At 40.0% G+C, this 16428-nt stretch overlaps 1 protein-coding gene across 10 annotated transcripts in view; it reads left to right on the forward strand.

Annotated features, from left to right (window-relative positions):
- Window positions 1–16428, forward strand: part of LRMDA (leucine rich melanocyte differentiation associated) — a 1152373-nt gene that overhangs the window by 867287 nt on the left and 268658 nt on the right. Inside the window, exons 1-2 of one of the 10 annotated variants that reach the window (XR_651668.4) lie at window positions 1439–1887; window positions 3330–3399. The exons of the other annotated variants lie outside the window; for them this stretch is intronic. The gene's annotated coding sequence lies outside the window, so the exon portion shown is untranslated. Of the gene's footprint in view, window positions 1–1438; window positions 1888–3329; window positions 3400–16428 lie in introns of those variants that run through there. 10 annotated transcript variants of the gene reach the window in all.

The following is a 16428-nucleotide window of genomic DNA, read 5'->3' on the forward strand; positions in this document are numbered from 1 at the left end:
CCCAGTTGTGAGTTCAAGTCCAGGCTGGTGGCCAGTGATTGAATAATTATAATAATAACATAATAGTAACATCAATTGAATGCTTACTATATACCACAAAGAGTGCTATATAGGTATTATCTCATTAATCCTCATAACAACCCCAGAAAGGGAGTATTATGGTGAGCTCCATTTGGGGAACAGGAAACTGAGGTTCAGAGAGGTTAAGTAATTTGATCATGTTCATCCAGGTGTTTGATTGAGCTGGTTCAACCAATACCCTGGTGTATTTTACCCCACAGCCTGTGTTCTTTACCGCTGTGTTTCACTGCTTTTCTTTTTCTTTTTAAATAGAGAGGAGGTCTCACTCTATTGCCCAGGCTGATCTTGAACTCCTTGGCTTGAGTGATCTGTCAGCTTCAGCCTCCCAAATAGTTGGGACTACAGGCATGCACCACCACCATGCCTTTCTTGTTTTACTGCTGTTAGACAGAGAGTATGAATGTAATTAGGGAGGCAATTCCACTGTTCTGCATCCTGGTCACATCTTTAAGAGCTCAGGTCATTTCTTTTTCCACCAAAGTACCTAAAGTTTGGGATGTTACTTTTGGTCTTTGTGATAGGCTGAATAACAATCATCCAAATATGTCCACGTCCTAATTCTTACAAACTGTGATTACCTTATATGGCAAAAGGGACTTTGCAGGTGTGATTAAAAATCTTAAATTGTGGAGGTTATTCTATGTTATCCAGGTGGGCCTGAGGTAAGCACAAGGGTTCTGAAGAGGGACTCAGGGAAGTCAGAGTCGGAGGAGAAGGAGGCATGATGAAGGAAGCAGAGTTGGAGCAATGTGCTTTTGAAAATGGAGCCAGGGGATGCAAGACAGGGAACACAGGCAGCCACTAGGAGCTGGCAAAGGCAAGGAAACGTGTTCTCCCCTCACCTCGATTTTGCCCCTGTAGGGCTCGTTTCAGACATCTGAACTCCAGAATTGTAAGACAATGAACTTGTGTTGTTTGAAGCTACTAAGTTCATGTGAACTTGTTATAGCAGCATCGAGAAACTGATACTGTCTTGGGAAAATTCCAACCAGCTTGACAGAGAGTTTAACCCTGATTTTGAAATCTTGTTTTTTTAATTATTATTATTATTTGTTTAAGATAGGGACTGATATGGTTTGACTGTGTCCCCTCCCAAATCTCATCTTGAATTGTGGCTCCCATAATCCCCAGGTGGTGTGGTAGGGACCCAGCGGGAGGTAATTGAATCTTGAGGGTGGATTTTTCCTGTATTGTTCTTGTGATAGTGAATAACTCTCATGAGATCTGCTGGTTTTATAAAGGGTAGTTCCCCTGCACATGCTTTCTTGCCTGCCACCATGTAAGACATGCCTTTGCTCCTCCACCTTCCACCATGATTGTGAGGCCTCCCCAGCCATGTGGAAATGTAAGTCCATCAAACCTCTTTTTTATAAATTACCCAGTCTCAAGTATGTTTTTGTTAGCAGCATGAGAACAGATAATACAGGGATGCTTTTTGATTTCCATATTTCCCCATTCTCTCCTCTTTTGTAGCCATAAGGGAAGTAATCATGTCTCATTCACTCATGAATCTCTAATGCCTAGTATGGTATATGGTATGCAGTAGGCACCCATTAAATATTTGTTAAACGAGTAAATGAGATTACTTCATCCTATTTCCAGGATATAGTTGGCCAATCTGTCTGGAATTCAGTTTTTTCCACAGCTCAACCAGCAAATGTCATAGCTTGCTCTTTATGAAGTCACAAAGGGAGTAGTCAGGCACTCCACTTGTAGTTGTCTGCAAACTTGGATATCTCAATGGAGGGAGAGGGGCAGTAAGGCCTTAGGAAAGCCGAGGCTGACTGAAGAATCTAATGAGTCAATGTGAGTGGCTAAATGTACTAAATATTAAAAAAAAAAAAAATAGATGAGACCTTTTATCCTGATAGCAGGACGGTAGGAGGGTTTAATAAAGAGCATATGGTCTCTGAGACCCTCACGTGTTTTCATGCCTGTGTTGGTTTTTTGTCTTTTATGTGATAGGTAGGTAGAGGAGTGTTTTCTACCTATTTATTATTCCAGGTTTTATGCCCCTGAGGGTCTTTTAGCTGGAGACTTACAGGCACAGTCCACTCCACTGAGTACAGATGTTAAAGTTGCCAATGAAGCTCTTTATGAGGGAGTGAGCCAGGCCAGTATCTTTGGCCTGGATTCCAGAGACCTGGTTTGAAAATCCTGGGAAAGCGGAGAGCTTCGTTTCTCCCTCTAGGGTACTAGTGTATTAGCCTCCCAATAAAAGTTAATTGAATTTAATTTTATGTTTTAAGTGTGATGCATTTTAAAGTTCTCCCCAGTGCTAGAGTCCCTCTTGAAAAGGCAGTAAATTCATATTATTAAACTACCAAATGTAATTCAGCTCAAATAAGCATATTCGGCAATCTTTATTCTGGATATGTGGGACTGACCTTGCGTTGAGGCTAAATCATTTCATCCCAGACAAAGTCTGTTTGGAGTTAATTGGGGAAGCAGTGTGGGTGTACAGCAGGTCACTCTGGGCTTTTTATTCTCTTTCTGGCCCTCATTCAAAGAGTCGCTGTAGCATACATTTTCTGATGCCAGTTCTTCCATTATTTTATAAATATCAATATTTGACACAGTATGGAAGGTGAAAAAGACAATGAAGATCTTCCCACTGGAGATTCTTCATTAGATGCCCTACTTTACCATATTTTAAAATGGGCAGTTTGTCACCGATGCATTAAAGGGCTGTGTAGAGTAGAGAAAGCACATTGGGCTGGAAATCAGATGACCTGGATTCTAACCCCTGCCTGTCCATTAACCAACCTGGTGACCCCCAGGTTTCTAGTCTTGGGGCCTCCATTGTTCCACATTTTTAAAGTGAGAGGATTGTGAAAGAACAGTGGTTTTCAAACTGCATTTCAAGAGGTACGAATATTTCACCGCTGTATCTTAGCAGCTCTGCTGAGTGACCAGAGAGGGGATGGGGTGAGCAGCAGTTAAGGATGAGACAGGCTGATGGGCATCAGGCTCTCAGACTCCCACCCCTTTGTGCAGAGTAGCTCACTTCAGTAGCAGAAATCAACCCACCATCTCCTAGGAGAGCTTCAAGAGTTCTGCCAAACATTTTAGGTGTCTAAGACATTTGGGGCAATTTCTCCCTAAAGTTTGTCAAGGCAGATGTTGGATCAAGCACAATGAATTGAGTCATCCATTCTTTTGGGAGTAGAAAAACCTTAAAGGATTTGTTATGTGTTTATTTGTCCAGCGTTTTAATGTTTTTCCAAATTTGTTTCTCCAAATCCTAGCTTTGCCGGCCCATAATGTCATAGCAGCTCTGCGCATCTTGACATGGGACATCTGTAGTGGTAAAAGCAGGTTGGCATCCTCTTCTCAAATGTGTAGCACTCTCTTTACTATTATTTTATGCACCTCAAACTTTATTATTATGTCTTCTATTATTAATGGCAGAGATGATGATATAATTATTTATGCTGGAACTCATGCTTTTGAATTTATTAGATGGAGATCTTCTGAAACTAGTCCATATAATTTCTACTAAATGTCCCTGCTTATCCCTAAAGAGATGTCTTTTATTTGAAACCTCCTTTTTCACTTATCTCTACATTTTGGTAGTGCATCTGGTTGTGGCTTCTTCTTTATATTGCCATCTGCCTGCCCCACTCTCAGCCTACAGGTGGCTGTGGACTATCTTTATTCATGTAATCTTAGTTTTTTTTCTATCTAAACATCCCATTTGTCAAGGGCCAGACCAGATTTCATCTTTATAGGAATTCCTGCCCAGCCACTCTAGATTCCACAAAGATCCTGTTCTGAATTCCTTCAGAACCTAGTTGGGACCAAAAATGCTCCTACTGTATAACACAGTGTCTTGTACTATTCATTATTGGTTTATTTTTCTTAATCTAACTTGACTCTAAGCAATTTGAGGACAGAGATCCTGCAATTCTTTGGTATCTTCTGTAGTAGTAGATATTTAACATAATAACAAAAGTATTTATTATAATAAAATAATATTTATGCCAGCCTGCTCCTATTAGGAAAGACAATGCATTCTTAGCGAGTGGAAATAAGGTGTATTTTGTTTGGTCCACTTTTAAACGTTGTATTCATAAACACTCTCTGGCAATACCATCATTAATTCATTTCCAAGAGGAGAAAAAGTTCTTGTTACAAACAAAATTCTGCTCCATAAACTCTGTAAAAAGACTAGCAAACAAACAAGTCTACTCTGGAGGAACCACAGCCACACCAGGGCCTTCAGATCTAATATGAACTTTAATTCCATTTGAATATCTTTGTTGTGCTGCACTACATGGCTTGGGATTCATTTTGCATTAGAGAAATGACAAAGACCCAGGAAGCAAGCACTGAGTCAGGACTGGTTTCAAAGAGCTCAGCCTCTTGGTTTAATTTTCAGTTCATTTATTTGAGTACTGTCAAAAAACAAAATTTCAACATATTTAGGTTAAAGATATAATGGCCTTTTATTAGTGATTCATGAACTAGGCAGCATCTTAATCTAAAAATAGAAGTGCTTTGTTAGAAATGGAAACAAGTCAGTTTTTGAAAAATAACAGATGCTGATGAGGTTGCGGAGGAAAGGGAACGCTTATGCACTGCTTGTAAATTAGTTCAGCCATTGCTGAAAGCAGTTTGGCAACTTCTGAAAAAACTTAAAACAGAATTATCATTTGACCCAACAATCCCATTATTGGGTGTATACCTAAAGGGATATAAATCATTCTACCATAAAAGACACATGCACATGTGTGTTCATTTCAGCACATTTCACAATAGCAAAGATATGGAATGGAACCCCAGTGCCCATCAACAGTAGACTGGATAAAGAAAATGTGGCACATACATGCCATGGAATACTATGCAGCCATAGGCATGGGCAGAGATTTCATGATGAAGACCCCAAAAGCAATTGATACAAAAGCAAAAATTGACAAATGGGATCTAATTAAACTTAAGAGCTTCCTCACAGCAAAAGAAACTATCATCATAGTGACTCCATTTTGGTTTAGTCTGTTCTGTTGGGGCCTAGTGGAGGAGCTCAGTTCAAAAGCATGGCTTCCTATAAATTTTATTTAACAGTAGAATTCTTCAATACTACTACAATTCTTTTTAAATGCTATGACCAGATTTGCACCTCCAACCCCAAATCCCTCAATGTTAGTTACTACAATATAAGGATAAACTGTGATTCCCATAGTAGAAAAGAAGAGATTCTTGGAAAATTGCTTGGGATGTTTAAAGCCAGAGCCAATCAGTCAATCAGAAAACATGATGGAGGGCCAGCCCCTTGCAGATCAAATGAAGACTGGCTCTCTGCCCATGATAATAAAGATTATGTTACGAGAACAGTTTCCTTCAATAAAGAAGTAGTTATGGAAACAAACAAATATAAAATATATTTAATATGTTCATTCCACAAGGGTTTGTTCAAGGGTTGAATGAATGAATAATTTATTAATGGTTTGCCCAAACCAAGGGCAAGGACATATTACAGTGGAAGATGGAGGTGGGATGTTGGATTTGCTTAAGATTAGAGACATTGATGGCATCTTTCTCTAGGAAGGGCAAACTTGGCCTGTGTGGTGCCAAAGCAGATATTTCTAGAGCCTTCCTCAATGAAGGGGAAATTTGGAGAAAAGAAACAAAAAGTGGACTTGGACTTTACTAAATTGTTTCCCATTTCCAAGCTTTTAATATGTACAGACAGAAAAATAGACAGTCTCTTTTTGACACCCAAAGTTGTACCTGCCAAATCATCAGAGTGGCAGAATTGGCCTCTGAGAATGTGAGGTCACCTTCTTTTATGACTATTTCCAATGTTATTTTCTTCAACATCTCTTCCTTAGTGTTTGTAATGCAGAAAACACTTAAAATGCTCCACAGACATGGAGCATTTCCCTCACCCTACACAGTATTACAGGAAGTAGGTTATAAGGAAGTCAATATTAGGAAGCGTTATCTAATAAAATGCATTGTCTCATCTCCCTATTACAGACAATGTTTGGATAGATTCTGGTTAGCTATAGTCTGGCATTTTCAGGAATACATTTATGTGTACAGTGAGGCATTGGGCTTGGTGTCTTCCAATTCCATACATGTAGCAACAGCCTCGTGGCTGTTTCTCAGATGTGCCTCATAACTGACCAGGCAAAATGGATGAGTAATTGTCCTGCTGAATTCCCTTTAATCACCCTCTTTGAAACCAATCCTTTTCGAGCATCTGATGGTGCCAGGTTATTGACTTCATGTCTTTAGGTTTGGACAGTTTTTGGGAAAGATTATTCCAAAGAACTAGGATCATCTAGAGGGAAACAAAGGAAGTTTCGCTGTTGATTCTGAGAGAAGCATTTTGAGGGGGAGCATTTATATCAGGTTCTCCAATGCCTGCAAGGCTTCTGCATTTCTAGTCCCAACAAATTCTTCAACATTTTTAGGACAAGATTAAATTTTAACCACCATTAACTGTGTGCCTAGGTCCATATTCATGCATACCTATCCCTGCCTCCTTTGGCAGAATGAGTTACCAATGTATGTAGCAGAATAATACAGACTTTTAGGGTATCCTAAATACCCCAAACTTTCTTGTTACAATTTCTTTAATGGGCCTTATCATTCAGGCGAGTCAGCTGGTTTGTAGACTTACGTAAGGTACATTAGTCCTTACACACATTTCCCAAAATGCTCAACTCTGAAAGGAATTTATTTCCTTGGTAAGACTGAGTTGAAAAGCATGGGTTTGCAGCAAGACTGAATTATTTATATTACTGATTTCTTACGACAGTCTTATAAGTAACTGTACAATTTAGGTTTATTTTCTTTTTCTTTTTCTTTTTCTTTTTTTTTTTTTTTTTTTTTTTGAGACAGAGTCTCACTCTGTTGCCCAGACTGGCTTGCATACAGTGGTGTGATCTCAGCTCATTGCAACCTCTGCCTCCCAGGTTCAAGGGATTCTTGTGCCTCAGCCTCCCCAGTAGCTGGGATTACAGGTGTGTGCCACCACACCTGGCTAATTTTATATTTTTAGTAGAGACAGGGTTTCACCGTGTTGGCCAGGCTGGTCTCGAACTCTTAACCTTAGGTGATCCACCAGCCTCAGCCTTCCGAAGTGCTGGAATTACAGGCCTGAGCCACTGCCCTCGGACTCTGTCCTCTATTCCAATGGTGGTGGTTAGGTGGAGATCTCTAGAGAAACCTGTCTTACTTCTTATAAGGAGGTGCTATACCTTCAAGGTAGAGACATACCCTGCTTACTTAGTATATAATGAAGAGATGAGAGACCAGTTGACTCTGAGAAATAGCATGGGTGTGTGCGACATGAAAAAGGGTCATGAACTACTTTGCTGGTTTCAGATGTAAATTAATGTTGACCTCTAATTAAAATCTTTCAGTTTATATATAATAGCTCGAAGAAGAGCGAGTACCATGACACTTTAGATGATGGTTTCAAAATTACGGGTTTTGGGAGCACTTTTCTTTTGTACTTCAGCCTGATCCTCCAGAAAGGAAACAAGGATTTATTTTTGCTCAAGGAGCGGTCAATGAGTGTTATTGCAAAATGAATCTGAAGTTTTTCTCTGCCTTAGGAGGGATGCAACGTTCACAATTTCTCCTTGTCTGTCTGCTGTCTTCACCCTCCCTCCTCCCTGTCTTTCAGTGCTGGATCTCAAAATAAATAACACAGGCACTTCATCTTTAACTTCAGATAATCAGAGTCACAGTCATCTGGGATATTGTGATGAACAATGTACATTTCATACACATGATGTCATAATAATTTAAAATGTCATCTCAATCTATTTATGATCTTCTAATGACTGAAATGTTTTACAATTGTGGGGGATATTTTATAACTGAAGTTTTAATGGCTGAATCACTAACACCTGGCTGTCTGGAATGCTTTTCTTTCTCCTAGTTAGGCATTTAAATGCATTTCTGGAAGGCCCAAGGGGTGGGATGTGACATATAAGCTCTTAAAAGGAGGAAAATTAGTTCTTGATACCTTAATGATCAGTCAGGTGAACGTTTGCATACTTAGCATTAATGCTTTTAAGTGGAATAGCTTGATTAAGACCCTTGGTAGGAATTTTTTTTTTTTTTCTTTAAACATCCTTCTATGTGAGATTACAGAGGGAAATGCTGCTGTTATGCCCATCCCTTAAAAAAGCTCTTAGATTTTTCATAAGTTTTATTTTCTAACTCTATTGTTTTCACTACTTTTAAATTTTCTATCTTTGGTTTCTAAGACAATCAAGTTACCTCTTTATTGAGAATTTACTATATATTTTCATTTTGCTGGGCTAATATGTATATACAGATACACACACAGACACACACACACACACACACAGTCTTGTCCCTGGATGAGCATACAGTTGCCTAAAGAAGACCAGACATACACATGAAAATGTCAGTGAACCATACAAGCCAATGTATAATTAAGCCCACAGCAGGCCCCCGGTGGATGTTTACTAATGATGATAGTGACACTAAATTATCTGGTGCAGGCCAAGAGAGGTCAGTACAAGGTTGCCCAGAGGCCTGTATTAAACAATCACCGAGATAAAGATGCATTGTAGTTCCTCCTATCTGTACAACATGTATTAATATATAGCCTTCCAGTGCAACATCCCACTTAATTTCCATAGTAATCCACTGAAGGAATTCGAGGTGTATGTCCACAGTTTCGCAGAAGTGAAAATAAAGGCTTAGAGCCATCAGATCACTTGCCCAGCCAGACTCACAGAGCTGGGGTAGTGACAGAGCAGAGCCCGGACTCCACATCCTTGGGACCCTAGTCTGCTTTTTTACCCCACCATGTTGCTTCCAGTCACCGGGTTTCTAGCGGAGTCTCTTTAGGCTAAATTGTTGCCTTGAATGGGCAATTTGCTTGAAATGTAGCTGGATCTGCAGCATGTTTGCTCATGTTGTAGCCGGGAATATAATGGCAAATCTCTGTATATTTGTTTCCAATGAAGATTGACTACCCTGATGAAATAATGATAGGCTTTACTTCCATTTTTATCAACTAATGGTGTTCCTGGTGACAAGTCCCCATGATATTATTTTATGACTCTTTATGCACACACTTGTGTCGCTCCTGCATTCTAGGTAGATTGGGCTGATGTTACTCACACAGGCCTGCTTTGACTGACACCAGAAAGCTGTGTGACAATTGGCTTGTAGATTGGACAGTTAATATAGAGAAGTGTCATCCTATCTGTCCCAATAGGTCATTAAGATGCCATAGACATGGCTAAACAGGGTGACTCCATCTCTGAACAAAAGGCCACTCTGAAACGTCGGAAAACAAATAACTAGAACTGCTGTGCTTGCAAATTTGCAAAATGGGAAAACTGTCTGTGTTTTTATTTGTTTATTTATTTATTTATTTATTATGGAGTCTTGCTCTGTTGTCCAGGCTGTAGTGCAATGGCATAATCTTGGTTCGGCTCACTGCAACCTCTGCCTCCCAGGTTCATGCAATTCTCTTGCCTCAGCTTCCCGAGTAGCTGGGACTAAAGGCATGTGCCACCACGCCTCGCTAATTTTTGTGTTTTTAGTATAGTTGTTGTTTTGCCATGTTAGCCAAGCTGTTTTCAAACTCCTGGCCTCAAGCAATCTGCCCGCCTCAGCCTCTGAAAGTGCCAGAATTATAGGTCTGAGCCACTGTGCCCGGCCCACTCTGTGTGCCTTAATCATTGTATATCTTTAGGTAAATACTTTTATTTATCTCTTAGCCCCATGTCTATAAAATGAGAGGGTAATGTTTTCTTTATGATGCTCATGAGATTGATTAGACTACCCCAAATGGTAATTTTGTTGAAACATTTAGAAAAATGTGAAGAAGAGTGATACAAATGCTGTCTTATGTTTGCATTGATGTCATTTCAGATTTTTGCTTCTAAATATCTTCCTAGTGGCATCATACAGGTGATCTGGCCTAGGTTGGTAGCCATAGTTTAGCTTTTACAAAAGACTAAGAGTTTAAATAAACATGTGGTTTGGTTCTTTAAGTCCAAGCCTTAGGGAGATAACTATGAGGAGTTAGGGGTCTTTGTAATTAGTCAAATTAATGAGCCAAAGGCCACATGTGGCAGAGTCATCTCTGATTTCTGTAAACATTATAAAGTTCTCATGTTACCTTATCTCATATATAGGATTCCAGCTGGGCTATGAAAAATGGCTCAAACCACCATCTATTCCTCCCATTTATCTCTGAGAAATAACTCAAGACCCTTAAATCTGTTTACTCTCTCGTTTGTTGTAACATTGTAATATTTAGCTTCATGTCACTCAGTCATAATTAAACAGTTCACATTCATATCCTCCATTATTGGATTTAGTAGCCATTCTTTAGCCACAGTGTGACACTTGGAGGTTGTTTTGGTGCTTGTTTTTAATAACGCTTTCTTGAACTTCTACAGTAAATACACTTTCCCACTCCACTTGATAGGAGAGGAGTTGACAAGCATGGGTGTTCTGGTATTGGCTGTGCAGATGTTTGCTCGTAAATTCATCTAGCAATCTCTTGTGGAAAGTACGTTCTAAACTTGGTATTAAGTTCTTGGGCCTATGACCAGAGTGAACTCATTTTGTGTGTGTGTGTTAATCTTTCCAAGAGCAATAGGTTCACTTGGATAGTTCTTAGTTTCTCTTTTTAAATTTCTTGATTAAGCTGAGAGAGTTCACACTGGAAACTCTTTCCTTTGCTGATTGCTCCAGACCTAATACAAGTAGATCCTCAGGGGAAAAGCAACATGGCTCATCTAAGTATTTACCTTTATACTGCTGAAGTCATCTCTTGGTGTCTATCTTCACATTTCCCCAAGAACGTACAAAACACATCTTATTTCCTTTCCTAAGTCTGAGGCCTTATCCATATATTTTAACTTCAGACTTAAATTTGTCCTCGTCCCTGACCTAGTAAACATTTTTGTCAAAAACATGCAAGGAGGTGGAAAAAGGCCCTTTTTATTAACTTTTAAAGTATAAAGTTGGAGAGGTCAGAACATTCCAGAGGTTTTAGATCATGGTTCCAAGTGGTCTCAGCAAGCTAAAACATTGCCTGACACCTATCATACAAAATTTAATAGGATTGTAAGCTTGAAGTCCTAGCTTCATATTTTCAAAAATCTATTATTGAAGTGCTTGAAAGGTCTGGCTTGGCAGTGTTTCACATGAAAGGCATTGGGATATTTTATTTGACTGACGTTTGAAATATACCAGCATAGACTATGGCTTGGGAAAGTATTGCCAACTTGGATGTGATGGAGGCTTTGGGTCACATTGTCTTCTTGGGATTCATACAGTTCACCCATCATCTATAAGACTAGGTTCAGGCCAGAGTTTCATGTTTTAAGAAAACCAGAAAAACTAATGGGGATCTTCAGGAGAGGCACTAGGCTGTTGAGTGTTATGGAAATATTTGGCCTAGAATAGAGGAGATTAAGATGATACATAGAATCTTCTCTCAAATAGTGGAAACATTATTGTGGGGATGAGGATGTAGCATTTGTAGAGGAGAAACCTAGGACTATGGTTTAATGGTATAAGGAAGGAAGTTTTGGTACAATGTAAAAAGAAAGTTTTATTAAAGGATCTTGTTAAACAGAATGATATTCTTCTTTACAAAGATGTGGGTGCCGATTGTACTGGAAGAGCTAAGAGCAAAGCTGGAGGACCATTTTTGTAAGGCATTGTAGAAGAGATGTCTGCGTCTGTGTGGGAAGCTGGACAGGTCAACCTCGCAGGATGCAAGGAGTCATTTGAATTCAAATTCAATGTTATACTGAGAATTTCATAGTGTGCCTATATATTTTCAGTCATTTCCTTGTTTGTATTCAGGTTATTATACAGCATTCTCTGTTAGAAATATCACATGGTCGCTAACCTGGATACCAGGCATAGGTTGAGTTTCTAAAAGTTGAATGAGCTTTCATGGACACTGCTGCTGCCATCTCTTTGGGTGTGCCCTCTGCTTTGCTTTCATGGTAGTGTCACAGGCATGCACTGGCTGATTCTAGCTCTCCTCTCTGGTAACCCTTATAACCAATAAATGTTAAAAGAACTACAGTATCCCTATTGCCTTTCACTGCCCTCTATCTCTTGCTTAAGCTATCTCTGCCCCACCTCCTCCAGCCCTCCTCAGTTCCACTTTCAGATTCTCCCTTGTCCCTTCATTTTCTCCTTGCAATGGAAATCTTCTCATTTTTCCCAAGGCACAGCTCAATTCCATTCCCTTCCTAAAGTTATCTCTTTGCTAATCTTTACTCATCTCTTTCTTGGGGACCGATATATCTTTGGAATTATCCTGCATAGTGCTTAATTGTTTTCACATTTTCATGTCTCTTAATTTTATCTCCCAATCTCCATAGTATGTAATTTGGGATTAGGGACTTTGCCTTACTGAGTACTACATGAATACATGTTATTGATTTACTGATTGGATTACAAATATGATCACCACATAGAACCAACTGGCTGAAAAGAATTGTTCCCTGACCCTGGCCTCATCAGCACAAGGTCAAAATTAACCAATTTATTTAAGTGTCTAAAGGATAGGATATCATGTGAATTATATTAACTATCAAATAAGCCTAGTTTGCTTATTATTTAGACATTCGTCTAAATCCTAACAACCCCTTGTCATCTCTGTTATGAGGCCAAGGTTGCACATTTAGAATAGATTTCTGGAAGGCTAAACTGCAGAGCCATAGGCAGATGTGCTGCCACTCTTGCAGGTTTGTTCACCAGGTGGAGAAAAATTCCCTTCCTAGTCCCTGGCTTCCCATTGCAAACTAAAATGATCTCTGGTTTAGAGCTACTCAAAGGGTTAACTTTGACTCCTTCACCAAACCCAACTATTTAATGTTTTTAGCGGCATAATGTGTTAATAGCCATACAGCTGTTGTTTCTCAGCCTCTTCCTTTATTGAGTTAGACACCATTTAGTAGGCTGAGTTCAAATTGTAAACAAATTATTTTTGCATATGGATCAATGGAAATTTAATAAAGTTTATTAAAACCGTATATTGGACCAAGGAGTGCTGTTTTCTCTCATGTATATAAACCAACCTCATTAGGTCAACCCATAGTAACTGAATTGCAGGGAAGAAAGTATTTCTGGTCATTTAAAGATTATTTCGGTTCAACAGATGGTGACTAGCATCAAAGTATAGTTTTTCTTGTTTGTTAATTCATTTGCATGAACATATTTGACGGATACCTAGTGATCCCAACATGCTTGATTTTAGTGTCTAGTGTGCTTTCTAGCACATAGCAGGAAGTTGATAGAGTTGTCACAGAGGGGATTGTGATCTCAGGTGCAAAGAAGTGGAGTGAGATGCTGAGAGTCACACAGCTGTTGATGGGTGGAGCCATGGAAGAGCCTGGAGCTCTGAGCTCTCAGTTCAGTGCTCTTATCACTCACACAATGGCCCTCCTTTGATTCATTGCCTGTGAAATGTCTTAAATGTTCTACAGATACCTTCTGCCTGTTCTCATGGCAATTCCAGTTTATGTTGCAATAAATGTTATCTTAATCTCAATTGATTGACGAGTTCTTAAAATAACAGCATTACCGAAGTTCTCACTCACATTGTAAATCACAAATATTCCACTCTTTGGAAAGCATTCAGGGTGGTTAACCACTATTTCAGATATGGCTTGGGCAGCCCCACTCTTGTTGGACGTGTCTGAAGGGGCTTTTACCAGAAGGAGCTAAATGGTTATCAGATAACTTAGAGTGGGATACAGGGAATTTGTAGTAAAGGCCTAGATTCCACAACACAAATACTGACTGCCCTGTGGATTTGAAGTTAAAGCAGAAGAGAACTAAGATGGGCCTACTTTTTTGGCCCTGAGTGACAGCAGTTGGCAGAAGTAACCCTTTGGGGTAGTAGAACAAGCTTGGAATTGTTCATTCCAGCTTCCTTGTGTCAGAGTCACTGGCAAGTAGGAGGTCATTCTGTTAGACTCTGGTTGGAATCATTCTCTGTCTGGGGGCCTGTTGTTTCTGTCATTCTTCCTGGAAAGTAGAATCCTAAATATGGGCAGCTGGTTAGGACCGAAACCTTGGTGACTTCTGAAAGTTATAACAAATGGAAGTCATTATCACCATTGTCCCCCTTTACCTTTGTGCTACTTGAGGCAGAAAATGATTTTCCCCTCCCCCGGTTTGTTTTGGAGTCTTTCATCCAGAGAGAAAGGGATTAGCCTATGGCTACAATAGAGCTTTCAGGGCCTTCTGGCGTGCTGCAAATGTTTACTTATCCAGGTACAAATAGGTAAAAGCACATAGTTAAAGCTCCCAGCTGCAAGGTCATTTACCTTTTTAAAATTCAGCTGCATGTGCTGACTGAAGTCGAGGGCTTGCTGGTATGAGCCATTAACTGCCTGTTGTACGTAACCTGGCCTTGTCTTACACACAGCTGCGTGCGAGCTGCTGGTGCCATGCAGCCAGCCCACCATGCATGCCTTGTGAGCAACAAAAGCAGTTTAACTTGTGATCGCTGATCATATGATCCACTTACAGGGTGTAGGCTCAGTCAAGTAGAACTGGTAAATCATTAAAAATGTGCCTCGATGCTATGCCTGCTGAGTAAAACATCATGCTAACATCTCTGCCTCCCACCCCCAACCAGTTAGCAGCATGGGGAAGGAGCTGGTACCAGCTGCATATTGGAGAATCCCGTGTTGCCTGAGCTGGACGTGGTGAGAGATTGTCAGCTGCTTCCAAGCAGCATGGGAGAGGAAGGCAGGAAGACAGAAATAATCTGGAGTGGCTGCCATCCTCTCTCCTTGTCCTTTACTTACTCATTAACTGAGCCTGTGCAAAGGGCCTTCTGTGTACTAGTAGGCCTGGTACTAGTGCCTAAGTTACAAAGGTAGGAGAGGAAATGAACTGTGACTTAGAGACTCTCAGAGTCTGTGAAGAACTCAGTCACACATAGGCAAGTACTTTCACATAGGCACCCATGAGGTGCTGTGCAACCCTAAGAGGCCTGGGGTAGCCAAAGAGATGATGCTTAAGCTGAACCTTGAAGAGGAATAGACTTTCATCAAGGAGGCATCTGGTTAAAGGCACAACATGGGCTGTGCCTTAAAAGTTTACTTTCTAGAATTCTTTCTTCCATGAAGCATACCATTCTACTCAGTTTCTTATAGGTCCTAACAAATTGTTTTGTGACTGTGTGATGGAAGGTCCAATGGGTTCCCTCTTCTCTCCATCATGTGGCCATCTAATTGTTTCTGGCATCGTGTTACTCAGCTACATAAACCCTTCTGGGATGGGACTGTATCTCTTCAGTATTCTTGATCTTCCTTACAGCTCCAAAAACTTGGGGAGTGGGTGTTGTTGGTTGGCAACCCTTCTTCTATTTTCTTGATTAGAAATATTTTCTTTGACTTATTTTCCTTAGAAAATAAGAAATTATTAAATTAGAAATTAGTTTCTTTCACTTAAAAGCTAAGACAAAATTGCCATGAGTAGGCAATGAGACAGGACATACCAGATAGGTGTTCCTCCTGCATATACATCAGGAACATCTTCTGTTAAAGAGAGAAGAGCCGTGTGTGTGTGTGTGTGTGTGTGTGTGTGTGTGTGTGTGTGTGTTATGTTTAGGTATACTGTGTTTGTCCATATGTTCTGGGATATTCAGGTTTCTCAGGAGTCCTGCAGTTTGCCTGGCTGATACAACCTTTAAAAATGACTTGGACTTCTAGAGGCCCTGGAGAGTAGATTTAATAAAATGTTCATTCCTCTAGATGTGAGACTATGCCATTTTAGTTTATCTAGATACACCACTGTCTTCCAGTTAATCACAGACCTTAAATACCTTCTATTGCCTCTCAAAAGGTTTTACCTGGACCCAGAAGTTCATACAGAAGCTAAACTTTGGGAAGAGGTCAGATGTGGAATCTGTGCTCCCTTCCCTTTCTGCTCTGCTCTGCTTGTACGATGAATAGTCAGCTACAATGTCTTTGAACCATCCTTCTTCCTTTTTTTTTTTTTTTTTTTAAATGGGAATCATTCCTGCAACGACAGTTGTTTCCTGCAGAATAACTTTCTCATTCTTCTCAGGATCACTGCCTGGAGGCCAAAACTTGGTAATTAGAGGGTTGGAGGAATTCCTCTAATCTCTTTGCAATCTGGTGTCTTCATTCTCAACACCAGTAAGAGCTAACCTTTGGCTGGTTGTAGGAATGAATGAGTTTTGTCCTCTAGAAAGATGTCCATCTTTGTTGTACAAAGAAATGGAGGCCTGAGACTCAAGCTTTGTAGGATTAAGATTCAGATAAAATTGGACAATTTGCTCACCTTTCTGCTTTACATCTCTGTAAAGGAAATAATACTCCTTCCTAC

The sequence above is a fragment of the Papio anubis genome, chromosome 11, assembly GCF_008728515.1.
Source record: "Papio anubis isolate 15944 chromosome 11, Panubis1.0, whole genome shotgun sequence".
Lineage (NCBI taxonomy): Eukaryota > Metazoa > Chordata > Mammalia > Primates > Cercopithecidae > Papio > Papio anubis.